Raw genomic sequence first — 27323 nt, 5'->3', positions numbered from 1 at the left:
TGCAACAAGCAGATCCACAGATTGAGGGCCTAAGACCGTGGGCTCTCGCCAGGGCCTGTGAGGAGCCGGCCTCGTCCCCTCCCTCTGCACGGCCCACGGTGAACGCAGCCCCACGCAGCCCCCAGCACACCGCGCACCGACGGCGCCGAGCCAGCCCTCTCCTGCAGGTGTGCTTCTCAATCTTCCTCAAGGAAATCACCCAAACTTTGAAAAGAACTTTACGGACAAAAACACGGTCAATGCTTTATCGCTAATGATGTAAAATGGGGAGTCAAAACATCCAACTATGGGGGCCTGGAGTGTTTGAAATGTTTATAAAGGGTTTTTAGTACCACAGAAAATTGTCCGTGTTACGTATGATACGTGTGAAGCAAGAAAACTGGACACCTCTTATAGTACAGATAGCAAAAAAAAAAAAATTTAATTTGTGCATGTAAGAAAAGACTAGAAGGAAACATACTAAAGTACTAAGTATGGATGTCTATTTAATGCAATTATGAGCAATTTCTCTTTTCCTTTTTTCTTTTTTACAGATTTTCCACATTGCCTTTCACAAGCAAAATCAACTTACCAATAAAAAATAATATCTTTTAGAAAAACAAACAAACGACATGCCAGGACCAAAAGCCTACTTTCCCTAGACTCCTTTTCTGTAAACAAGTTCTTTTCTTTCTTTTTTTTTTTTCTTTCCATCCATACTCTACCTGCTTCTCAAACTGATTGATGAGAAAAACATAAGTATCAAGATAGGGCAGATAAAATAAGGACCAAAAGAAAAAAGAAAAGAAATGGGGGGGGGGGAGAGCACCTCAGCCACGTGTCCATGAGACACAGCCCAAGGTCTGTGCATAAGATCCTGCAACAATCACCCTCCAACTAGAATTCAAGGCCTAGAGACATCGTTCGATGACTTTCTGGCCAGCCCACTCGGGCAGGGGCAGACCTCAGGGCCCTCCCCTCATATGTGCCACTTTCCAGGGGATGAGAAGGAGCTCCAGGAGCTGGCATGCTGGATCGTCTTCGTTTCCTCTGCTCTGACCTTCCCTTATGCGTCTACCCCCTAACAATCCCACACCTCCGGTCCCCGTCCCCAGCCAGCCTTCAGTGAGGCTTGGCCCTACTAGTCCGACCACAACTTCTGGGGCCCTGGTCTCTCTCCCCCGCCCCAAATCTGATGCAGCTGAACCTTGAGCTTCCGGCAGGGTGGATGCCTCATGTCCCTGCCTGGCGTGCATTTGCTGGCTGAGGCCTGGGGTGAGGTCGGCTGGACACATCCAGGGCACAGGGCTGAGCAGACCCCACCTGCCGTGCCCTCTTCCAGTGGGTCTTCATGCTGGGAAAAAAGTTCTTAATCTTTGTAGCTGTGGCCCCCGCTAGGGAATCCGATGGAAGTTGTCCCCACAGACACATCATGTGTGGGCTCCCGGCCTCTGAAGCCCCCCTGAGGGGCATGGACCCCGAGGCTCAGGACTCCCATGCTAGGGGCTGCCTGCATACACCGACAGCGTACCCCCCCACCTACTCCCACCATGCCCTGCCTCGCCGCAGCCGACGGTTCACACTGCGGTCCCTGCTGGGCAGCGAGGAGTCTCCGGGCACAGGACTGTACGGGCTCCCCGGGGACATCACAGGGCAACCTCTGCTCCAAACGTAACGACCAGTGGCCTCCCATGGGCCGGCTCCTGGGCACCAAATCCTTACAACGTCACCCTTGATCTCATGGCTGCTCTGCAAGATCAGGGGTAAGGACACCAGGCTCAGGGAGGTGAAGAATCCTGCCCAAGGCTACACAGCGGACCTGCCTGTATTCCAGCCACTGCCTCTCCTCCAGGAGGCCAGTCCCCAGGTTCCCCCTCCCCCGCAGAGGGGGCCAGCCTTGTCTCGGTAAGCCTGGGGGACACCCCCAGGGGGAGGGTGCCAAGGCACGCAGCACAGGTCCTCATCAAGCCCAGGAGGTCCCCCCAGGGCTCAAGGCTTCCCCCCTCTTCCTGCAGGGGGCTGACAGGGGCCTCCCTGTTGAAGGCCACACACACCTGGGGGCATGTGACTGGGGGGGGCTCGCACAGCTCAGAGGAGACAGAGCCAAGCCTGGGCCCGGGGGCCACGTGAGCTCAAAGGTCGCCACGCTCTCTCTCTGCAATCCACCCCGAGCTTTGTCCCCAGAGATCCTAAAGCTGGCGTCTTCGCCCTGGGAACCCTCAGTCCTGCTGCTGGTATAACAGGGAGCCGGTCTCGGGCCTCCTCAGCTGACGACTTCCAGCCCTGGAGGCCCGGTGCCTGCACCTGCCGCATGTGAACACACCTGGCTGCGACCCGAACGCCTGTTTCTGTATCTACCAAAACTGCTTAGACCCCATCGGAGCTCTGCACTTGGAGGGAGAACAAAAGCAGAACGGGGTGGAGTGGGGGGCATGGGAGAGAGAAAACAAATCCAGACAAAACCCGGGCAGGAGACAGGGAGGGAAGATACCAGAAGGTCTGTCTGCAGAAAGGCTTGGCCTTTCCTTCCTAAATCTGGGTGACGTGGCTTCTCCCGCTGCCCCCGGTAGGCCCCGGTCCCACAGGGTCACTGTCTGCCCCCCAGTACTCATGGGGTCCCACCTGCCTTGCCCGGGCCCAAGGCAGCCAGCCCTGGTCACCAGCTGTGACAAAGCGCCCTCCGGAACCTTCTGGTCAGCTCGCTGCTGGGAAGCTCCGCGCGGCACCTGCGGTTCCCGACCCCTGCCCCCCCCCCCCCGGCCCCCCACCTCTGGGGTCTGAAGTCTGAAGAGGTGGGGGGAGGTGAGCGGCCGGGCCTGCGGGGGAGCGACCGGGCTTCTCAAACTGAGGGCCGCGGGGCTGGGGTGGGGGCGGCTGCTGGGCGGCCCGGGACAGGGGCAGGGGCTGGGGGCCCTCCCCTGGACCCCGACACGGCCCTTCCTGGGCTGACAATGGGAGGGCCGCGACCAGGAACAGAAAGAGCTAGAAAGAGCGGAGGCAGGGCCCGGGAGAGGAAGGGAGGGAGGCCGCCGGCCGCGGCCGAGGTCACAGGAAGAGCAAGGCTGCGAGGAAAAGGAAAGGAGAGGCTGAGGCTCCGGGAAGGGACAGGCAGCACAGCGACGCGGTGGGGGACGGGGCTGGAGGGCAGGGGCGGCGGAGGGTCCCCAGGGCCCGTGTGAGGGCCTCGGGGCAGTGTCCCCACCGCTCCGGGAGGCGGCCCGGGGTAGGTAGCTTGAGGGAGGGATGGCCTCCGTGGAAAGGGGAGGAAGGAGCGGGTCCAGGGCCCATCCTGCCCCCCCCTGCACCCCCAGCCCCGGTCCCAGCCGCCCCCACCACTACTCTGTGCCACCACAGGGGCCTGACCCGGGCAGCCCACCCTGCACCCCCCCCTGCATCGTCAGTGGAGCTTTCCCTCCTCTCCTCCTCTGGGCTGCACAGGGGTGGGGGCGTGGGATGTGGGGAGCAGGGGGCATGGAGCTGGGAGAAGCCAGACTTTTGTCCTCCTGCCTTGGGTGGAGCACAGGGGTTGGGGGGGGGGGCTCCTTCCTGGCAGGAGCATCCTGAAGATCTCTGGGGAGGAAGGGAAGGGTGGTGTCAGGAACAAGAGTCTAGACACAGGGGTTGGTGCCCTGGTTCCTGGGGAGGGGTGGGCAGGGGTGTGTGTGTGGCTGTAGGTGAGTCCCTTTTCCTTTTGAAATGCAAATCCTGTCAATCTGGGATAAGCCCAGGCTCCGCACCCAGGCCCACTGAGCACCCAGGTGCCGCAGGCCACACTCCAAGGCGCAGGTGCGGGGTCCCAGGTGACTGTTCAGATCCCTTCCAATTCTGAACGAGGCCCAGCCAGAAGCCCATCCTTCACACGCAGGCTCCAATTACACCACCGACGTCCAGGGGCAGACTCACAGCCCAAGGTAGCCTCCAGGACGCATGGGCACCACCCCGACCTCACTGCTCCCCCCTCCTACGGAACTGGGGGATGAGCCCGCCACCACATTTCTTAATATGCTGATAAAACAAAGCAATTGCGAAGTACAAGGCCTGCCACTAGGTCTTCTGTTACTACGGTACTTGGGGGCCCTCCATCAGGGCAGGTAGGGAACTCAAGGTCTAGCGCACTGACGGGCCTTCAGGGACCCAGGGCCCTGGAGCTCCCCGAGGCCAGCCAGCCCCGCAGAGCCCACGGGTGGGAGGTGGCCCAGGAGCCGCAGCTCGGGGTCCAGCCTGGAGCGCACACGGTGGCGGGTCTGCAGGGCTCTGGCTCGTCGCGGTCCCAGCCCATCGAGGGACGCCGGAGAAGGGTTGTGAGCTTCAGCTCGGTCAGGCTGTATTGCTTCGTACTGTCCTGACCACGGACTGGAGGGATGGAAGGGAAATGATGGGCTTGGAAGAGCCTCCAGAGGCACCACCCGCGCAGGCACAGCTCGCCTTCCCCACGGGAGTCCTCGGGGCCTGCTGGTGGCCTTCCCCCCACCACAACCTCCGCGCTGGCTTCAGCCTCTTTAGAGTTCTGTCCTCTGAAGGGAGGGTGGAGAGAGGATGTGAGCAGGGTTTCCAGCTCCCAGGCCCCCACCCAGAGAGAAAATACACACAGGGAGGGCTGGGCAGTCCAGCAGGGGCCAGAGGGGAAGTCTGAAGTGGGGCTGTGCCTGCCCAGAGGGTACGGGGAGGAGCAGCCTGGAGCCTCCGGGCCCCAGGGGAAGGCCTCCGCCCTCCTGGACGACTGGCTGCTTGGAAGAGCTGGAAAGCCCCCAGGGCTTGGCAACCAGGGGATGCAGGGCCTGAGTTGAGGGGGTGTCAGGGTGGCCCCCCCTCGGAAGGGGGTGGCTAAAAGTTTCCCGTAACAAGAGAGGCTCCTGCCAACCCCTACACTCTAGGATGGACAGTTCGGAGGTTCTTTCGGAGCAAAGGGTTCCTCGCTTGTGAAAGTGAGGACGAGCCTTAGCTTGACAAAGAATGGTTTCTAATACCCAAGAAATTGTTCCATCTGCTGACATGGCTCTATTTTAAATGCTTAATGAGCCTTTTCTTATAAGGGCCTTGGGGTCAAGCAAGTTGAGACAAGAGACTTGCCTGGAGATGCCTTCAGAGAAAAGAGCCGTCAAAGGCCCCAGAACACGAAAGGGCTGGACTCGAGTGAGAGCTGAGGCTCACCTGGGCCCAGGAGACAGAGAGGTGCCTGGGGGTAACAACAGTGACCACCACCCCCGTGGAGCAAAGCTTCATGCCAGTCACCGTCCTGCACCCTTCGGGGCGTTAGCTCCCGACAACCCTACTGGATGGGTGCGCTCTTCAGGTAAACGACTCAGAGCACAGAGGAAACTGGATTCAAGCCTGGGCTGCCCCTGCGGGGTCAGCGCTGGGGTCAGTGCTCACTGGGGGATGCAGGGGCCTGAGTGCGGGAGCCACGGAGGACCTGTCCACCCGACCCCAGCCCACAGAGCCTCCAACAGTCTGCCCAAAGCAATTCCCGGCTCAAAGGAACCCTGAGAGGAAAATAGGGCCTTCTTATCTCCTGGGGTAGAGGAATGCACTCTCTGGCCAGGATAAGTGGCTGTTTTGACAGGAAATCTCCACCCTGGCTGTGGGTTCCACCCAGGCACCACTTACTCCTTCTGACTGTCCGGGCCTCTGACATCCCAATTCCCATCCTGCTTAAATGCCAGGCCCTCAGAACCCCCTAAATAATCTTAGCCCAACTGGCAGTCCCCCAGACGGGCTGCCCCTAGCCCCCGTGGTAGCCAGGAGCTCTGACCTAGGAGTCATCTCCCTTCCCTAGTGTGGCCTGCATACCCTCTCCAGGACAACAGAGAAGGGCTGGCTGGGACGTTAAGTAGCCCTCTGCAGGGGCCAGATGGCAGGACAATTACAGTTATGCAAGCAAGGCCGCCCTCCTGCCGGGCACTATGCTGGAAATATTCAGATTCCCAGACACCCCTTCCTTTCCCTCCTTCTACAGCTGTGGGCACCTCTTCCCTACCACGAGCCCTATCCATGAAGGTGGTCTTCCAGAATTCCATGCCAGAGGATTCAGCATCACAGGACCATAAAATGTGAGTGCCACAGGGGTCTTTAGTCCCAAATCCATTTTACAGATGGGAAGGTTGAAGCCCGAAAAAGGAGACCCTCACACAGTTAGTAGCTGGCCAGGCGAGAAGAACCGAGTGTGGCCAAACTCCATGCAGTGGGTCCTGTAGGTGCCCCCAGGTCCTGCGATGGCACCCGTCTCTTGTCCCCGCCTGGCTACCTGCCAAGCGGGAGCAGGAACCATGCTGTCTGACTTCCTGGTGTGTCTCCGTTATTTAGACCCAGGGAACATACAAAAAGTATAAAATATTAATAATTAACAATGGAGGGGCGCCTTGGTGGCTCAGTCTGTTAAACATCTGCCTTCAGCTCAGGTCATAATCTCTGGGTCCTGGGATCGAGCCCCACATCAGGCTCCACACACAGTAGGGCGTCTGTCTCTCCCTCTCCCCTCCTCCCACTCATGCTCACTCTCTCTCTCTATCTCAAATAAATAAATAAAATCTTGAAAAAAAATTAACAATGGAAACAACGCAAATGCCCATCAACAGATGAATGGATAAGCCAAATGTGGTATATGCATACAACCGATTATCATTCAACCACACAAAGGAACCAAGTACTGACATGTGCAACGACGCGGATGAACCTCAAAAACATTATGTTAAATGAAAAAAAAATACAAAAGGACAAACATGGTGTGATTCCGCTTCTATGAAATATCTAGAATAGGCAAATTCATGAAGACAGGAAACAGAATAGAGGTTACCAGGAGCCGTGGGGGAGGGATAGGGAGTTATTATTGCTTCATGGATACAGTTTCTGCTTGGGGTGACGAAAACCTGTTAGAAGCAGAGGGTCAACATGGTCACACAAAGAGAGGGATGTAATAAATACCAATGAATTGTACATTTAAAAAATGTTTAAAATGGCCGATTTTATGTCATATATGTTTTACCAGAATGAAAGATAAGCAAGACGTTTGTTTTCACGGTGCTGCCTGCAAGGGCCACCCCTGCATCCTCGCATCTAGCCTGGGCTCCTCTCTCCTTTGCAAATGCAGAATCGAGAATGTAGGGAAGCTTCCCAGCTGAAGCTGATCAGAGAGTGAGGGGCAAAGCCCCAGATTGGGGCTATTCCTAGCTGCGAACCCCAACTGTCACCTAATGGGGCCCACCAGGGAGCCCTCTGATCACCGTTCCTATGGGCGGATTTCAGCTGCAAGCAGCATGTGTTTAGGCAGAAATCAGGGCTCCCTTTGCTGCTATCTAGAATCTATGGGGCTTTATTCAGGTGTGGGGAGTAAGATGGGGAGGATGGAGGGATGGGGGAGGATCTGAGGCAAAGCTGTCAAGAAGCACAGAATGCAGTTTCTCAACAACAACCATGCCCAGTTTCCACCCAAAACTTGAGCAAAGTCAAGGGCACTGTTGTTCCAGCCTTGCTTTGCAGCACAGGATCCTCATGGTCACTAAGACCCCAGGCCCGGGAGCAGAGTTTAACACAGGCCCCACTCAATGAGAGCGAGCCTTGAATGAGTACGCCTTTGACCTGGGCTACCCAGGGCCAGTGCCCACTCCTCCCTTCACGGGGGCTGGCAGGTGTCCTCTGCTCTCAGCGCCTCGTCCCGCCGGCTCAGAGAAGGGCAAGCAGCACAGGGCACCCGCCACCTTTCTGGGCTGTGGGAGTCCCAGAGGGTACGCAGTTTGATTCCAGTGTGTTCCTTTATGGCGGGTTCCTCGGCCTCCGTGTTCCTTTGCAAGCCTTTCTGCAGGGTGCTCCTGGACAGCAAGGGGTGTTTGCACCTGTCTCTCCAACAGAACAGGAGCTCCTCAAATTCAGGGACAAGTTCCCTCCTCCCTCAAGATCCTCTCCTGGTCCCCGGATGGATGCAACCACTGGGGGTGCTCAGGGGAAGGGGGGCAACCATATACCCTGCCTGGGCCAGTCCCAGCTCACACCTGTCTGGGAGTATTTTTCAACAGACTCTAGGGAGTGTTCTGATGGCTGGCTGCCCCGGCGCAGAGAGCAAAGAGAAAAGAGGAGGGAGGACATTCCTCTAGGCAGGACCCGGTAGGTGCCAACAGCAGCACCACCACCGGGGAGCCCTTCCCCCGTTAGAGGTGCAGGATCTCACTCTCCCCTCCTCCAGACCCACCCCCATACCCGCAGAACCTGAATCTTCATTTTAACAAGATTCCCAGCTCTTGAACCTTGAGAAGCTTGGAGTCCTGGAATATAACCCAGGGGGCCCCCAGGGACCCATGCTTCCAGAATACACCATGCTAATGGTAATGATAACTTACTGAGCACCCACCTGGTGCCAAGTGCAACACTTGTGCATTATCCTACTTTATGCTTTGACGACCGGCTAGGTGGGCGTGAGTCCCTGCTCTTGAGAGAGGAGGCGAGCAGTCTGACAGTCTGTCCCACAAGGCACAGGCTGGCTAGACCCCAGAGCCATGGCTCTGACAGCTGCTGTGAGCGTGATGGTGCTTCAAATTGGGCCGGCAGTTACAGCCACTCGTCACCTCTATGGGGCCCAGAAACTCACTAGCAAATGCCATCCCTAGGGAGGTATTTTAGGGGCTGGCCTGAGCACCTGTGTGCTGAGTACCTGCGTGCTGGGGTCGGGCTAACGCGGTGGCAGGGGGCTCACTACGTCTTCAGAACCAGTCCCTGAAGCCAAACAGGCATGGCCCGGCCCCCACGGAACATTAGGGGCTGTAACGGGAGTGACAAGGAAGTTAGATGGAAAGCAGGCCCCAGGGCCACGTCTCCACAAGCTCAGGAACTGCTAACACTGACCTCATGGGGGCCAGAGTGACGTTGAGGGGAGGCCAGCCGATCCCCATCCTATAGCCCCCACAACTCTCATCTGGGGCTTCATCAGCCCCCAGGAGGCAGCAAGCTCCACACCCCTGCGACCAGCACCTGGAGGCACCTCAGGCCCATTCAGGGAGCCCAGTTCGGGGATCTATGCGATCTATGGGATCTATGGGATCTATGGATGGCCCACCCCTCAGGCTGTCTCCTGGTTGCTTCCTTGGAACTCCCGGCTGTTGGAGGCTGAGGCAGGCAGGCCCAGCAGTGTGGAAGGGCCCTCCCAAGCCAGTGACTTCATGCTTCAGGCATTCCTCCCCAGAACGCTGGCCAGGGAGCCCAGCAGGCCAAACCCTCTCCTGCTTGTAGAGCTGGAGCGGACACCGATGCAGAGCTGCACAGCGTTAGCTGTCCCTTCCTTCTGCAGCCTTGACTGGGTCCCCATGGCTTCCTCAGCCTAATGGTTGCTTCTCTGCCTTCCACAGCCAAAGCCAGCAAATAAAAATAATCCAAGCTAGCAGGAGGGCCTTGGAGCCAGGGGCCCTTAGGATCCTGGCCAGTCACTCTTTCTTCATCAAATTCCGAACAAGAGGAAGGCCTGGGGCATGCCTGCCCTTCCTCCAGCCAAGGATGAGCGGGGACCTCAGCCCACAGAAAAATTTCCATCAAGGGTCAAATCCAAAATGCCAGGCATTCAGGTGACCTAAGGTATAATTTTCTCCCTCTCCCAGAGAAATCTTAAATGTTCAATTCATCTGATTTGAAAAACAAGAACCACCAACACGAAATGTTATTCCATAGGTAGAACCAATAAAAGAATGTGCTCTGCTTCCTAAGTAAGGCAGCAAGGGAGAGGAGGAGGGAAGGACTGGGTGGGAGGAGGGATGGCATCGTGTCCAGGTGGGGCAGTGAGTTCAAGATGGGGAGAAAAACCAGAGAGAGACGAACCTAAAAGAAGGAATGAGGCCGGATGGAAGGAGGGGAGAAGTCAGGTTAGCGGTGAGGAATGCTGGAGGTCAGATCTGCTGGCGGCTTCAAGGGCTGAAGTTCAAAAATCTTACCGGGTCGTGAGCCTTTGTTTACAATTCTCCACAGTCCTAATCTTAAAAAATTCCTCTGTTTGAATCCTTAATCTTCCCCTTTTTCTGGGTTAACTGTGCCTTTGAGAATCTGGCAACAGTTCTGGATCCTCTCCTAGAAAAATACACTTTTTCACATTCGATTTTGCATCCGTTTCAGGGGCCCGCGGATCCTAAGTTACAACCTGCTGCCTCTGAAAGTTCTCACTCTGATTGGGAGGCCCACAGTGGCCAGAATGGAAAACACCCCAACTGCCAGGTTACACTCAAACGAGGGAAGGATGTGTTGAATCTTGTGCTGTATTCAAGCCATCATACCGAGCTTTTACGGGCACCGTTGGTTTCTTGGACCTCAACATCCTTCCCTGGCTACCACCCCAACAGTGGCACCAGAAGCAAGCTTGGTTACTTGAAGGGGCCAGCTGTGTGTTCTGGACAGTGAGCATGCAGTAGCAAGTCTGCCTTTAACCCAGGTAACAGTGTCTGTCCTTACCTGGAAATTAACCCTTTAATGACCCATGGGATTATTAAATCTCCCATATGCAGTAGGTCCCAAATCTCAATGTGCGTTAAAAATTACCAGTGTGCTGGTTTGCAATACAGATTGCTAGTCCGAAATTTGAATGCCTGATTCAGACTGTTTTTCTAATGAGCTTCTAGGTGATGCTGAAGCAGCTGGTCCCTAACCCAAACTCTGAGACATGATATTCGTGTCCAAAATCGCAAGCCAGGGAGGCTGAGCTTCTGGGCCAGCAGATAAGCAGACTCCCTGCTCACTGCAGGGTCCTCCTCGCATTGCAGGGCCAGGACTAATGCTCGTAGGCAAGGGGACTTACTGTGTGACTAGGTTTGGTCGCGGCATCCGAAAGGCCACCTTTACAGGGTATGAAAGGATATAAGCAGTGCAGGACATGAAGGTGTTGTGTGGGCGAAGCTCTCCAAGGGCCCGAAGGCAGCGGCTCCAGGCTCTGCTGGCACATAAAGAACCACCTGGAGGGGCAGCCCGGGTGGCTCAGCAGTTTAGCGCCGCCTTTGGCCCAGGGCGTGATCCTGGAGACCCGGGATCGAGTCCCTGGTCGGGCTCCCTGCATGGAGCCTGCTTCTCCCTCTGCCTGTGTCTCTGCCTCTCTCTCTCTCTCTCTCTCTCTCTCTCTCTCTCTGTGTCTCTATGAATAAATAAATAAAATCTTAAAAAAAAAAAAAAAAAGAACCACCTGGAGTACTTCTTACAATTCCGATCCCCAGGCCCCAGGCTGCTGGGAAATAGACATTTGTACCAATAACAAGCTTCCCTCGTTGTTCCGACACACAAACGGGTGTGGAAACGGTTTTGTCTGTGGTACCCACAGGCCCGAGGGTATGTTGATCAAGATACAAGACCGTGATACAAGATGATTATAGTAAAAGTGTTCTGAAAAATGAAAACGCCCTCAAAATTCTCCAGTAAAAGCAAACAAACAAAAAACCCCAAACCAATGAACATGACCAGAGTTTCTTTCTCCTTTTTCTTTTCCTCCTCCCTCTTCCGCCTTCTTTTTCATGCTGGAAACTAAGCAGAGAAGGTGAGCCATGCTGGAATGCCCCGAATGGGTTCCAGATGGTGAGGATTTTGGCTTCTTGGCCTGACTGCCCCTCCCCTTACCCCGGGAGTACTATACAAATATTATCCCTTTCTGGCTGCGCGGTGACATGAAAATGGCTGGGGGTGGGGGGGTGAGGGGGGCACTGGGTCAGGGTCAAAGAAACTCCTACAGGGGGAGAGGCTGCTAGGTCCAGAAGAGAACGCTGAAGCATTCTGAGTCTCCCCACGGTGGAACTCCACGCAGGAAGGAAGCCACAGTGTGCCCCGGCTGACCTGGGCCCGGCTTGCCACCTGACGGGGCGAGCGCCAGGGACAGGGCGCCAGGGACGGGGCCTAGTTGCCCACGGTGAGACCACCTAATGCTCGGTCGTCTAGGATGCCCCTAATGGCAAGGCTCTCCTCTCTGCATTGTTCCGTCTGCAATTTTTATGATTTCCTGACACTTGGATGTCTTGCAGTCAACGTGTAGACTCAACGGGATGGGGTTTTCCACCTCGAATGTTGGTGTGTCTCCAAATCGAGGGGGTTTTAAAATCGAGGAAATAGGGTCTATCACCTTGTGTAATCCTGAAGCAAGCTGTGAGGAGGTATCATTAGGGTCTCTCTTGTTTTTTTCCTGAAGCACAGACAGGGGACTTGCCCAAGGTCGCCGAGCCAGGGTGTGACAGGGCCAGGGCTGGAACCCAGTCCTGCAGACGCTCCGTGAGCACGTTTGCTGCCCACACAGTAGGGACCGGGGGTTGGAGTCATTACCTGGGGAGATGGATCTGAAAAGTGGCTCCCACCTGAGTCAGTGAGGCGTAAGAAAGCAAAAAAGTGATTTTTCCTCTGACTTCAAGGGAAAAAAAATAGAAAAATAGATGGGGTTTGTTGGGTTGCTACTGTGTATTTTAGGCCACAACTGAAGTTGCTTTATGACTTCGGGAACTTAGGTCTGCGCCATGCAGAACTATTCTTATGATGATCCCATTTCGCATGTTTAATTAATTAATTAATTTATATTGGAGTTCAATTTGCCAACATATAACATATCACCCAGTGCTCATCCCGTCAAGAGCCCCCTTGCACGTTTAATTTTAAAATGGAAAAAAAATTAAAAATTAAAAAAATAATAGTAAAATGGTCTTCATTTGGACGGCAATGAGAGATCTTCTGCTTGAATTTACTATTTTATATACTTTTGAATGTCTCTTGTTTTTAATTTAATTATTTTAGGGCTAGAGAGAGAAAGAGAGAGTGGGGGGGTGAGCGGAGGGAGGGGCAGAGAGGGAGAGAATCTTAAGCAGATGCTGCACTGAGCACAGAGCCCGACGCGGGGCTCAATCCCACGACCCTGAGATCGTGACCTGAGCCGAAATCAAGAGTCGGACGATTAATTAATTGAGCCACCCAGGCGCCCCACATTTGAATGTCTCTAATGATCCCTTGCAATCAGGATTGTAAGGCGTTGCACCTTAAGAAATCTAGCATTCTCTGCCAGCTTATGAGGAGCAAGAAGAAGTTTAACAGAGGAAATCATCATCAAAATAATAAAACCAAAAAATTGTTCTCCATGATATCCAGGAAGTGCTCATCTTCTTGAAAGCAGCAAAGTGGGGGCAGTGAGGGGAAGAACCCCCCCCACACACACACACAAGCTCAAAGAAAAACCAGAGCCACTATTGATATGTAGTATCATTTCTAATCCTTAAAAAAATGTCCTCTGGGGGCCTGGGTGACTCAGTGGTTGAGCATCTGCCTTCAGCTCAGGTCGTGACCCCAGGGTTCTGGGACTGAGCCTCGCATCAGGCTCCCTGCTCTGGGGGTAGCCTGCTTCTCCCTCTCCCTGCTGCTCTGTCTGCTTGTGCTCGCTCTATCAAATAAATAAATAAAATCTTAAAAAAAAAAAAAAGTGGGCAGCCCGGGTGGCTCAGTGGTTCAACACTGCCTTCACCCAGGGCCTAATCCTGGAGTCCCACGTCGGGCTCCCTGCATGGAGCCTGCTTCTCCCTCTGCCTGTGTCTCTGCCTCTCTCTCTCTCTCTCTCTGTGTCTCTCATGAATAAATAAATAAAATCTTAAAAATAAAATTAAATTAAATTCAAATAAATTTAAATAAATAAATAAGCAAGCAAGCTCTTCCAGGGAGGCATTTCTTTCCATTTTTCAGATGAGCAAACTCAAAGGGTTTCAGGGACTTGCCCACCGTCATGAAGCTTGTAAGGAGCCTGGGTTCCAGGAGCACTCGTCCTAAAAACATACCCTTGCCATCACCAATGACCCTCCCTAATCACCTCCATGGCTGGTGAGGACAAGGACCGTATCTATTATGCTGCCCACCATCTGCTGGCGCCTGACTGCTGGCACCCAGTAGGCTTTAACAGCTACTGCCTGGTGGGTGGATGAAAGGAAGACGGGGGAGGCTGGACAGGGGGCGTGTGCAGGTGCTCCCTCTGCCCCCCATTCCCCTCGTCTGCAGATGGCGCCCTGACGATCTGTTTGGTCGGCCGCGTTCTCCTATAACTGCTGTCACACTTCCACAAGCCGCTCTGATTCGTGTTTTCTAGAACTATGTCCATCTCCACCCCGGAGCCTGATCTATTCTGGTTCCTTTCCCGGTCCCTCAGCAAAGTGTAACTGAGCCCCAGCCACGTGCCAGGTACTTTCTGAGACGCTAGACAGAAAACGCCGTGAGGTGTCCCTGGGGCCCTGACAGCCTGACCCAATGACCGCTGGACGCCCTGCTGAGCTCCGCACCCTCTGGACCCAACGCAGGGGGGTCGGGGCTGCCTGCCAAGCTCTTTGGCCTCCACCACCGGCGCTTCTGCTATTTCTGATGCTTTGTGTTATTTTCGCAGGCGTCAGAGGAAGGCCCAACTGCAATTCTACGCTCCACCTGTTGGCGTCTTCTTGTACTTTTTCGCTTGGGGCACTTCCCCCTCTGGCAGGCAGAGAGGCCAGAGGAGTTAGGCGGAGGGCGTTATGGGAAGGTGGGCTGAGCTGGGAGACGGACACGACAGGGGGGGCCAGCATCAGGAGTGGAAGAAGCCTCTTCGTCGTAGAGGCGCGGGGACAGAGGCAGAAGGCCGCCCCTGCTGCCCTTGGTCGGTGTCCTTCCGTGACACCTGCCCTGTGCTCCAACAGATGAGGGCTTAGCCAGGAGGGCACCAGAGCCCGCTGACTTCTAACAAATCATGAATCTAAAATCAAGTCCTATTACGAAGCAACTGATGTAGGGTCGTGGCCCAGAGTCCAGGCAGTGGTTGAGGGGGCCCCGGCCTCACGTCTCCCAGCACCAAACGCTGCCACCGTAGCCCCCTTGCCCTCTACTACAGAGCAGCTTCTTGGATGCATCACGCCACGCGTGTACTGCTTGTGTCATAATTCAGTCAACAGCATGGCTGGCGCAGTGTGAGCCAGAGGGGCAAGAAGGACCTGGAGCCTGAGGTCCGTGGCTTACGAACTGTGTGGCCTGGGAGAGCAAGACGATCTCCCTGAACCTCACTTTTCTCATCTTTATGGCAGGGGCAAGAAGAGCACATCGACCCCACAGGTACTGCAAGGATGAAGTAATAAGTGCCCAGCGCAGGGCCCGGCACAGAGGGAGCGCTCGATGAACATCAGCTACCACCACCTTCCTCTGTCACTATGCCATCTTCAGATCTTACATTCAAGAAACCCACAACAATGTGGGCTGACCCACTACTTTTTCTCTCTTCTGAATAAATTATTTCACTTAATTTTTTTTCACAACTTACAAGTAAAAATATACTTAGTGTTTCAAAAAGCATTTATTGTATCTGGGCCATGTGGTAAAGAGAGCCTGGCAAGAGTACAAGATTCCTAATGCACCCAACCAGATAGACACCTGACATAGAGATCGAGTGGCCTGGGGCAGCCCAGGTGGCTCAGCGGTTTAGCGCCACCTTCGGCCCACGGCGTGATCCTGGAGACCCAGGATCGAGTCCCATGTCAGGCTCCCTGCATGGAGCCTATTTCTCTCTCTGCCTGTGTCTCCGCTTCTCTCTCTGTGTCTCTCATGAATAAATAAATAAAATCTTTAAAATAAAAATCTAGGAGGGCAGGGGGTGGGGGTGACTGGGTGGCGGGCACTGAGGGGGGCCCTTGACGGGATGAGCACTGGGTGTTATTGTGTATGTTGGCAAATTAAACACCAATAAAAAATAAATTTATTAAAAAATTTTTTTAAAAATCTAGTGACCTATTAGAAATAAGTTGGACAACAATAAGAGCAGGTAACAGTTACAGACTACTTTTCTTTATCATTAGGCTTTCTCTTGCCAAAAAAAAAGAACAAGAAAACCTTCAGTAACCCGATATTTTACGTTTTCAGAAAAGTGACATAAATTCTTGGAGTCACAAGACTCCAAGGCCCTCCACATCTTCCCTCCACATCTCCAGGCCTGGTGTTCAGGGGGAAAGACTTATGAGGCTGACCTTATTTCCCTGTGCCCATGAAGGCCACTGGTGCACCAGTGCAGGCCTGGGGGCAGACACCCAGCCCCGCCCAGGCTTCCTTCCTGCTGTGTGATTAGGGAGCCCACGGTCCACCAGGAGAGGATGAGATGGATAGGATTACAAATCCCACACACGTAAAACCGTGCAAATGAGCTCAGTTCAGAGTCAGAAGGCTTCAGTCACTGAATCACGGATGGGGCCGGCCAGGATTTACGGAGGAAGTGAAGGGGCTGGGGTTGTGGGCTGGGCACCAAGCTGGGCTCTTCTACAAAGCATCTCGGGTGGCCAGGTCAGCGGTGTGTGTGACCCTGTGTGGGCTGACAGGTGTGTACCTTCACACAGCCAATGGTGTGGGGCACAACAAATATTTAGGGCAGGAGCTTGGAAACATTGTTTATTCTTTTGGATCATAGACTAATAAGAGAAAACAAACCAATCGAGGGTCTCTTGGTTAAGATAAATCTTATTTGCTTGCATTTGAGGAGTGCACGTTCCTGATGGTGGTGGTGGAGTGTAGACAGAATGGGAGGTGGGGTGTGGAGGGAGGGGATGGAAAAAATAAAGTGGTGTTTAGAAACAAGAGGATGAGATCACAAAACTGTTTTCCCGAATTGCATCTGGTCTTCATCTCTAGCCCAACACTCGCCTCAGTACAGGCCGAGCTTGCTGTTGCTTGGACCGTAGCGGCCGCCCCCGACTAGCAGCCCCCCCAACCCCCCACCCCTGCTGCCTGCCCTTAGGCCCCCTCGGTGTGCACCCACACCAACCCCATGAGGGGCTCCCAAAGACCCACTTCGAGCCTGCCGCTTCCCTACTCAGAAGAAAAACCCACTGACCTTGCTCAGTGTTTATGATTTCTGTGTCTTTATACCTCGTGTTGGGGGGCATCTGGTGGCTCAGTGGTTGAGCTTCTGCCTTTGGCTCAGGTCGTGACCCCGGGGTCCCGGGATCCAGTCCCACATCGGGCTCCCTGCAGGGAGCCTGCTTCTCCCTCTGCCTGTGTGTGTCTCTGCTTCTCTCTGTGCCTCTTGTGAATAAATAAATAAAATCTTTTAAAAATTAATTAATTAAAACAAAATAAAACTGCTGTGGGGTTCTAAAGTTATTCCTAGTTATTTTGTTTATCTGTTTGCTTTTCTAACTAGAAAGACTAAGAAAATCCTCTAGAAGACATGTCATGTCATCAAGCCTATGTTTATATTATATTCCATCTGGGACTTCTGAATGTTGCTACATTAATTTTAACTTTAAAAATACTATATATGGTGTGAGCCCAATTATGTAAAAAAAAAAAAGGTGGATAGAAAAAAAGATTACAATAGTCTTTATACTTCATATTTTAAAATTAAATATGTCATTCTTAATAAAAATAAGTTAGAGGGATCCCTGGGTGGCACAGGGCCTGCCTTTGGCCCAGGGCACGATCCTGGACACCCGGGATCGAATCCCATGTCGGGCTCCCGGTGCATGGAGCCTGCTTCTCCCTCTGCCCACGTCTCTGCCTCTCTCTCTCTCTCTCTCTCTCTCTCTCTATCATAAATAAAAAAAATAAAAAATAAAAAAAATAAAAATAAGTTAGAATTATAATTTAGTATATACTAACCTGTTATGAACTGAATGTTTATATCCCCACTTAACCCCCCCAAATCCATATGAATAAGCCCTAACCCCCAGTATGGCTATATTTGGAGATGAGGCCTCTAAGGAAGTAATTAGGGTTAATAAGGTCATAAGGGTGGGGCCCTGGTCAGACAAGATGAGTGTCCTTATCAGAAGAGACACCAGAGAGCTAGTGAGTGCATAGCACTCTTTCCCAAACTCCCTCTCTCCCTTCCTCTCTCCCCTCAAACTACACATGCAAAAGCGTGTGCGCGCACACACACACACACACACACACACACACACAGTCTGAGGAAAGGCCGTGTGATGATACAGAGAGAAGGTGACTGGCTACAAGACAGGAAGACACTGTTTATCAGAAACCAAATCAGCTGGAACCTTAATTTTGGACTTCTGGCCTCTAGAACTGGGAGAAAACTAGTTTCTGATGTATAAGCCACAGTTTTCAAACTGGCCTGCTCCTCTTAGCCCATGGATGAAACCCGGCCCCTCTGTACTAAACATCTCAGGACACCCTCAATACCTGCCAGGCTTACGTCTTTTGAGAACATGGGTCGTGAGAATGTATTCCTGCACCAAGATCTCCTTGCACCCTAGGGCCCTGATTCCCTGGACACAATCCTGGAACCAGAGTCTGGGAGTCTGAGCCAAAGGTGACCACACAGGCTAGTCCTGAAGGAGTCCGCTGTCCGAGAGATTCCCCCAACACCCTGCCCAAGCAGGTGAGAATGAAGGTGGAGACCCTGAGAGCAGACAGCAGGGGACAGCTGGTCAGCGACCACTGTAATCTCAGCAGAGACAAGCTCATGTTCTATTGCTCATCAGGGCCTGTGGTTCAAGCTAATGTCGGGAGCACTAGGATTCACAGGGGTCACATAGCAGCCCTGAGTTTCCTGAGCTTCCCTCTGTCTCCTCACATTCAACCATAGTCACCTCAGGACATGGCTCTTCCTTGAACCTGAAGGAGACTTATTCCTTTCTAGCTCCCCCCACCCCACCCCGAGTCCCGGCCCCAGCATGCTAAGCTCCAGCACACCTAATTTCCTGCACTTTCTCAAATTGTCCCTGCATTTCTTATCTCTGTGTCTTCACATATACTGTTCCCTTTCCATGAGATCACCGTTCCCAGTTTACCACCAGGTGAGCTGCTGCATAGCCTCTAAGGTAGGTCTGTTCAAAAGTCACCTTCTCCTTGAAGACCTCCCTGACACTCCAAGGTCAAGCTCTTCCACTGTCCCCCACCATGGTGTTTTTCCTTCATAACACATAACCACCATATGGTGATTATTTGGTTGGGGGGTGGGGACTACACTTTATCCTTGCGTATAAACTTCTAGCATTGGATCTGCACCCAGTGGGGCTTAGGAAAGGTTTTGGATTAATTGATTACAGGGAACGGATGACAAAGAGGGAAATAAAGCTGGGGTAGGACAAGGAGAAACAGAGATAAAGGGACAAGGGGCAAAGGAAGGACAAGGTGGCAACGAAGGAGTAGGAGAAAGATAAGGTGTTGGCAAGACACAACTTTAAAACATGCAGTGAGATTTTTTCAGGAATAAACACATTTTCCCATTTCAGGCTAATGTGTTTTTTTTGTTTTGTTTTTTAATTCATTTGAGAGAGTGGGAGCGAGAACACAAGCATGAATGGGGTGGGGGGCAGAGGGAGAGGGAGAAGCAGACTCCCCACTGAGCAGGGAGCCTGAGGAGGGGCTCAATCCCAGGACCCTGGGATCATGACCTGAGCTGAAGGCAGACACTTAACCTAAACCTTCTGAGCTACCCAGGCACCCCACTAAGGTTTCATTTTTAAGTAAACTATTTTTCTGTTTATTTTCAGTTCTAGTGAGCCCTGATGCCCATTGTAGAACCTTTTTTAGACAACTTAAGCTTTTAGTATCCTTAGATACTATCCCCATATATTCCAAGCAGAGTCAGAGCAACACCCAACACTCAACACTTGTTTCCTGATAGTCTGCAAACTCTCAAAAGCTGGGGGGGAAAGCTCTTACAGTCACTTGGGAGGGTTTCCACAATGCTAATTCACAGTTTCTCCCTGGGATGATGAAGTATCAACACAGGAGGTCACACCTACCAGAGATAAAAAGTATTCGCAAACATTTATTGTGACCTAGGTCACAAACCACATTGTAGCAATCCACCAAGAAAAAATGCCTTCTCCATGTCTCTTCTACAGTATCAGCCCAAACAACTTCAAAACGGTTCAGAGACATTATGTTTAAAAAGTATCATTAAGGTTTTCGTAAGTGGTTCCCCAAATCGGAGGTATAATCCACCCAGTGATTACAATCCCAAAGATTACATCCCTTCAGAGGGTGCCAGAGCAGGAGAGATAATGATCTCTCACAAAAAGATATACTTCCTTTCAGATGAAAAAGGCTAATTTTTAGAGAGAAAAAGAAGTAAAAAAAAAAAACTGATTAAAAAAACGCTTAAACGTGATTGGTTTGTCACTTAAAAATATTAACACCAGATGTGGGGTAAGATGGCGGACTGAATACATGAACCTAATTTTGATCCCTCCCCAAATCCCACTAATATATAGTAAAGAGGTTTTTAAGAGGATATCAATCCCTAAGTATGGGGGAAATGACAACATTTTGGAAGCTACAATGTAGTGGATGGCCCAGTGGTACTGAGACCAGACATGAGAAAATGGAATCTTAAGTCAGCCAAAGGAAGCTGAAAACCAACCTCACTTACTGCACGAAATTCTTCGAGGTCTCTTATAGGTAGTCCGGTGTCCGGCTGTGGGAGGGAGAGGAGGTGGGTTGAAACCAGGAAGACTGAGGTAGATTCTGGGAAGTTAAGTTGCTCATGCTCCCAGGCACCCAGTGTTCCTGGCCAGCTGAAGTCTATGGTTTATTCTCCAGAGAGGGTAAACCAAGGACTTTGACAGGTGCAGCTAAGGAAAATCTAGCCGATGTTTACCAAACCCTTTCCTCAACTCAATTCCCACAACAAGGGTGGCCTGGCCTGATTCATCCTTCAGGCAGATTAGAAGACACCTCTTTGGAGAAAGTGACACAATTCATGAAGCACCTAAATGGATGATCTTGAGAGAGGGTCCCCAACACCTAGTCCCCCAGACTATCTTACCCATCTTAAAACTGACCAGACCCAGCTATGTACTCAGTACTTCCAATGGGCCTTTTCTCCCCTACTCTTTTTTTTTAATTTTTATTTATGATAGTCACACACAGAGAGAGAGAGAGAGGGGCAGAGACACAGGCAGAGGGAGAAGCAGGCTCCATACACCAGGAACCCGACATGGGATTTGATCCCGGGTCTCCAGGATCACACCCTGGGCCAAAGGCAGGCGCTAAACCACTGTGCCACCCAGGGATCCCTTCTCCCCTACTCTTAATCAGGAGCAGAAAGCCAAGGATGACCAGATATCTGATAAATCCTTCTGATATGGACGATAAAGACCCAAATGAAAGGAAAAAGGAAGTTCGGGGAAGCAAAAACTATACAAAGATAATAAAACTTTGAAAAATACATCAATAAATTCTCTGAGAGCTAAGAGTAAGTATTTCATCCATGAGACAACCCTCCCCCACCCAAAAGGATGTTATTATAACAATAAAATGAAATGTAGCATTCAAAAAACTAAGAAAAAGGTCTTGATTATTAAAAACACTTCAGCAAAATAAGAAAACTGATTAAAAGAGTAGATCGAGCAAAGGGAATCTCTCAGAAAGTGAAGGTAAAAATAAGGTAATTAAAAAAATCCAATATCCAAATAGTAAAAGTTCCGGAAAGAGAGAAAAAAAAAAGTGTAGAAAAATATGACCATTGAAATAATTCAAGATGATTTCCCAGAACTGAAAGATATGTTACCAGACCAGAAAGGGCCCACCCAGTGCCCAACACAATATAAACAGAACCTCGTGGGAGCATATCATTTTGAAATTTTAGAAAACAAAAAGAACTTCCTACTAGTTTATAGATTATGTAGAAGACTATGAATCAGAATGGACTGCTCAACAGCAATACTAGAAGCCAGGAGATAAGCATATCAGATGTTTAAGAGAAAATAGTTTCCAACCTAGAATTTGATATCCAGCCAAACTATGAGTCGAGTGTGAGCATAGAAAAAAGAACTGTCAGACACAGAAAGTCTTCAAACCATTTCTCTCTCGTGTGCTCTTTCTCAAGAAGTTACTAGAAGATGGGGCACCTGGGTGGCTCAGTCAGCTAAGCATCTAGCTCCTGATTTCAGCTCAGGTCATGATCTTGGGGTCATGAGATCGGGCTCTCACTGCGTGTGGAGCCTACTTAAGATTCTCTGTCTCCTCTGTCACCCTCCCCTGCTCATACGTTCTCTCTCTCTCTCAAAAAAAAAAAAAAAAGGTTACTAGAAGATGACCTCATCGAAAGCAGATCAGAATGACATAAGATTCAGAAACAGGAGATCCAACTGAGAAGAAAGATAAAGGAGGGGTGAATGGAGATCCCAGGCAAGAGCTCTCCACACAAGTGCAGGGTGACCATCTGGACTGGAGCAATGTGACTCAGTCCATGTTGAGGGCCCTCATCACCAAGCTCCCGGGAGCCACCACACCTAGTTTTTAACCTGAGGTCAGAACACTGGGGTGAGCCTATCTCAGAGCCATGTGTTTGGGTCATCTTGACCATGAACTTGACCATGAAGTTGCTGCTCTCGCCTCTTCAGCTAGGGCATCACTCCACTGACCTGTTCCGTGTGACCTATGGCCAAGGGCTAAGGATGGCAACGAGGGCTCAGATGTAGGAAGAGAGCAGTTCTGACCCCAATGCATCCCTCCAGACATTTAGTACCTGATACATATCACAACCTGGGGAAAGGCAGGATCTGAGTAACCAGAAGTCAGACAGCAATTACTTCGGGTGAGAACAGAGGGAGATGCCCCTGAGGAGGAGCTGCCGCAGGGAGCTCTCGTGGGACTAGCGACCTTCTATTTCCTAATCTGGGCACTGGTGACATTCTGCTGCTCTTTAACCAGCATGTATGTTTTATACACTCTTCTATACACAATATCCGTCTTTTTACAAAAGATTTTATTAATTAATTAATGTATTTATTTATTTATGAGAGCGAGCATGAGCAAGGTGGGAGAGGCAGTGGGAGAGGGAGAAGCAGACTCCCCACCAAGAAGGGAGCCTGATGCGGGGCTCGATCCCAGGACCCTGGGATCATGACCTGAGCTGAAGGCAGACCCTTAAACCACTGAGCCACCCAGGCGCCCCCACGCAATATGTTTTAGAATAAAATACCTTAAGGAAGCAATTCTAATGTAATTATTTGGAAGCATGAATGTGTTCCCTCCTGTTTAGAGATCTCTTCCATGTTCTTGCGCTGCAAAGTGCTGCACTTCATTTCACAGAGAAAAACATAATTGTTTATCTTTATGAAGTAATAGAGCCATTTTGCGACACATGAGTATACCTTCCCCCAAAACTTTGAGAATCTCCTTTGCATTTTCAGTTTCAGGCATAAATTATATCACCTCTTTAAAAAGTGATGTGAAGAGTAGACAAAATTTTGTCATGAACCGGAAGTCCCCCATCTCTGGCTTAAGGCCTAAGTCTGGAGTCCCGAGAGTCTTAGGAGGCATAAAGTATAGGGATTAGACTTTGGGCTCTGGAGCTGGACTATCTGAGTTCAATTCCCACCTCTACTAACAACACAAGCTTAGGCAGGTACTTACCGTGCACAGCCTCAGCCTCCCCGTTTGTAAAATAAGAACAGCCATAGTACGGGGGTGGAGCCGGGGGGTAGCGGCACCTGGGGGGTTCAGTCAGTTAAGCATCTGCCTTCAACTTAGGTCATGATCCCAGGATTCTGGGATTGAGTCCTGCATCAGGCTCCCTGCTCAGTGGGGAGCCTGCTTCTCCCTCTCTTCCCTGCTCCTGCTCTCTCTCTCCCTACCTGTCTCTCTCTCAAGTAAATCTGAAAAAAAGAAATAAATAAGTAACCATAGTACCTACCTCTCGTTGTAAGAAGTAAATGAGTTGACACACCTAGGATGCCTGACATATGCCAAGTGTTCAATAAATGTTGGCTACTGTCGTTACTATTATACAGATAAGCAACCGCCTCACTATGCGGTGGCAACTATCTTTCTACAAAAGAAGTTATTTCCATCAAAAAGTCCAGGAGTGTGAGGACTCACTGTGGTCATTCCTTCTCTGCAAGGCCCCCTTGATGTTCCCCAACTACCACCATCTTCCAATCAGCCACTGCTCACAGATGTAGGTTGGGATGAAGCAGGTGGTGTTTGCAACAAATTACCTAAACCTTTTCACACTCAAGACTGAGACATGGTTCCCTAAAAATGGCAAACGTGGCTTGCAGGTGGGCTGTCACACAGCAGAGCTGCCTCCCTCCCCTCCCTCGCCAGCCTCATGAGGGACCTCTCCGAGGCAGAATCAGTGCACAGGTGTGAGTGATGGCTCACGTTGTCAACACAGGTCACACGTGGGACTCAGGGCCACAATGGGGTACGGGGCAAACAGCCCTGGAGGGGGCATTGGAAGAAATGGCTTCCAACCTCGGCTCTGTGTGACTCAGCAAGGGCCGCTCGACCTCTCTGTGCCTGTTTCCTCACCCACAGAATCAGGCGCATCACCCAGATTCCACATACCCAAGCTCAGGGAATTTAATGTCAACCTCCCCTTAAATACCATATAACTCGTGCAGGGGCAAAGGGAGGTCAGTCATGGGACAGGGAGTCTTCTGGAGACACAGCCCATCATCCAAAACTGACTTCAGCTGGTGCTGGCCTGCTTGGGCTTCCATCCCCATGTCTAGGCAGAGCCTGTAACAATGTTATCACTTTTTAAAACATATGCCTAAACTAGTTCCTATTGCAGACAATTGGCAGGTGCCCAGTTAATAGATTATTTTACCAGACAGCTGAATGCTTTGGCCATTGGTCAAAAATGAGGTCACTGCAATCCTATGTGCTGTGACTGGAAAAGCCTAATGAAAAACAATTGTCCATTTTTTGGCAAATGGGAATCCGTATTCCCAGACCCCTAAAGTTGCCTGTGGCTCGGTGTGTGGTTCAGGAGCAAAGGAAGATTCTGTGCAAGGTCAAGGTGGCCTTGCTCTTTGGCTCCTTTGTCGTGCGCAACTGTCCACGCATGTTTCACATCAGCAAAATCCCCAACCGGATTCGGGCTGACCTGGAGGAATTTCTGGCCAACAGCGCAGGATCCCCCGGTCTTTCTCTCAAACCTGCGCAGTCGGAAAGAACGGGTCAGGAGACTCCTGTCCCAGCCATCTGGACACACATGCTCGGTGGAGATGCATAATATGAAGCACATGTGCTTTCTCGAAAAAAAAAAAAATTCTTTTTCTAATGGCTACAGAGCAGTCACTACCAGAGCCTGTGGCGGCCTTCCAGCTGTCTGGCCCCAGACGGAACGATCCCTGCCCACCTGCGGCAGGTAAGCCCTACGCCTCGAGCTTTTACGGGGGATTCATCTACAGTCTTTTGTTGAGTATTGGATGCCTCCCTGAGCATCTCCGCAGAAACTCCAGAAGGAAAACGTTCAAAGCCAGGGTCTTCTCGGCTGCAAGCCTTCCCTCCTTCCTTCCTCCTTTCCCAGCCAGGTCCCGCTGAACCCGTGCCCGGGGCCCGCTGAACCCGTGCCCGGGGCCAGGCCCTCCCCTTGTGCTTGTCCCGCCAGCTGCAGCCTGCGCGGGGCACTGAGCGCCGCTGCCACAACGGGAAGGCCAGCGCCGATCAGGAGGGAGGCCCGGGCAGTAGTGTCTCCTGGGTGCCGCAGAGAGGACTTGAAGGGGCCGAGGCTCTCCACCCCCCAGTACATTCCAGAGCCTTTCCCTTGCACCCTCCATCTATGTGATTCAGTCTTCATTTATTCACTCAACACACATACTGGGCGCCTGTCGACCGAAGCCCCGCTGGGGAGCTGGGGACAAAAGGGGATTGAGGTGTGTCCCTGTCTCCGGGGGCACCCGTGTGCTCGCGACAAGGCCGCAGGGGGTGGGGGCAGCCCTGGGCCCTGGGGAAAGCTGCCCTCTGCACCCTCACACTGATCCCACCGCAGAGCCCGTAGGATGAATAGCATCGAGGCCAACAAGGTGAGCAAGGGTCCGGGTGAGGCTCTGGGCCATGGACCACGCAGCTCCGGCCCTGACCGGGCACCGGCGAGGGCTTCTGCACCCAGGGCCGCTTTCTGGGCCAGGAGCACGGCTGGTCACAACTGACTGGAAGGCTGGCCGTGCTAACGGGCGTACAGGCTGGGCTCCAGTCTAGCGCGTGAATAAACTTCTCAAGCCTGAATCATCGGCACCACCCAGTTCTGCCAACAGCCTCTGAAGCCTCCGCGTTGCCAGCCTGCAGCGGACCGAGTCCTTAACCCGACGGTAACTACCTTGTATCCACCATAGAGGCATCTGCGTTCCGCAAAGCAGGCTTAGGCCAGTAATGAGGACCCCAGGCTGCGCCAGGAACCCCAATATAGTGGCTCATTCAAAGGGTCCAGTCACGAACGGAGGTAGAGGGAAAGAGGGAAGATGGAAGGAGGAAACGAGAGAATGAGGGAGGGAAAAGGAGTCAGAAAGGGAGGGAGAGAAAGGGAAAGGAAGATTAGAAGCCAGCAAGAGGGCTGCTTCGCATCCCCTTCACCATGACCGCAAATTCCAGCAGGTGGTCCGCTGGCCCTGCTAGGGGTCCCGCAGTCCTGGTCCTTCCTGAATTAGCACGACTTTCCAAGGAGGCACCTGAGACAGTGCAGAACCGCTCAGGCCTGCTAGGGCCGGACCACCTGAAGCCAACGAGGTGCAGGGCTGAGGGCTGAGCACCAGCTCCCAGGCTGGCCTCGCCCCTGCGCTCTCCAGGAAGAGGGGTGGGGCCTGTGGACCCAGGAGGGAGCACCAGGTCCTATCCTGACCCACATCATGCCCTGCCCTGACCTGGGTCCAGGTCAGCTGACCTTGTCTATCGCCACAGGGCCTGGTGGCGTTTGGGAACCATCTCTTGGCCACTTCAGTATCTGGTTCTGGCTCCTGACCTGGCCTCACAGCCCCCTGGCTTGTCTCCTGCTTCCTCTCCAAGCTCTCACCAGGCATGGGAGGGCCCAGCCGAGACTGGCAGGTTCTGGGAGCCCCTGGATCTGAAGGAAGAAGGGAGCAGTGAAGGATTCAGTGGAGGAGGACAGCTCCAGCACACTCCCCTAAGGGCATGCCAGGCCAGGAGGTGCCTAGGAGCCCTGCGGAATAGCTTTAGAGTCCGGAGCTCTGGGTTCAAATTTCGGCTAAGGCCCTTCCTGTGCAATCTCAGGAAAGTTGCATAACCTCTCGGGGCTTTGGCATCCTTGCTGTAAAATGGGAATGACCATCTCACCCATATCACTAGGCTGATTCAAGGATCAAATAGAATAATACATGTAAAGTGCCTGACACAGCGTTGGTGCTCATTCCAATTTTTCTGGGTGCATCCACACACACAGGTAAGTGGGTGCTATGCTATGTGGGGCCCTCGGCTGAGTGCTAGTCAAGTGAGAAAGGCAGAGGAGGAGGAGCCAGTCCTTGCCGTTAGGGGCCAACTGATGAGTTCCAGTCTCCACCCTGAGCCTACTCTCAGGGCAATGAATTCTTTGGTCTTACACTCAGAATCCTGGACACGCCAGCCTGAGCAGCACGGCCTGGGGCCTCACCACCATTTGCCTCTTATTCCACTGAGCCTGTGGTAGAGAGCAAAGCAGAGGCTGTGCGAGCCGGGGG

General features: G+C 52.2%; 1 protein-coding gene across 1 annotated transcript in view; it reads right to left on the bottom strand.

The window, feature by feature from the left end:
* Window positions 1-27323, bottom strand: part of SLC12A8 (solute carrier family 12 member 8) — a 134862-nt gene that overhangs the window by 55236 nt on the left and 52303 nt on the right. The gene's annotated exons all lie outside the window — the stretch shown is intronic.

Source organism: Nyctereutes procyonoides, unplaced genomic scaffold (genome assembly GCF_905146905.1).
Source record: "Nyctereutes procyonoides isolate TBG_1078 unplaced genomic scaffold, NYPRO_anot_genome, whole genome shotgun sequence".
Taxonomy (NCBI): Eukaryota; Metazoa; Chordata; class Mammalia; order Carnivora; family Canidae; genus Nyctereutes; species Nyctereutes procyonoides.
The sequence above is the reverse complement of the archived record's forward strand: the minus strand, read 5'-3'. Positions and strand labels throughout refer to the sequence as shown.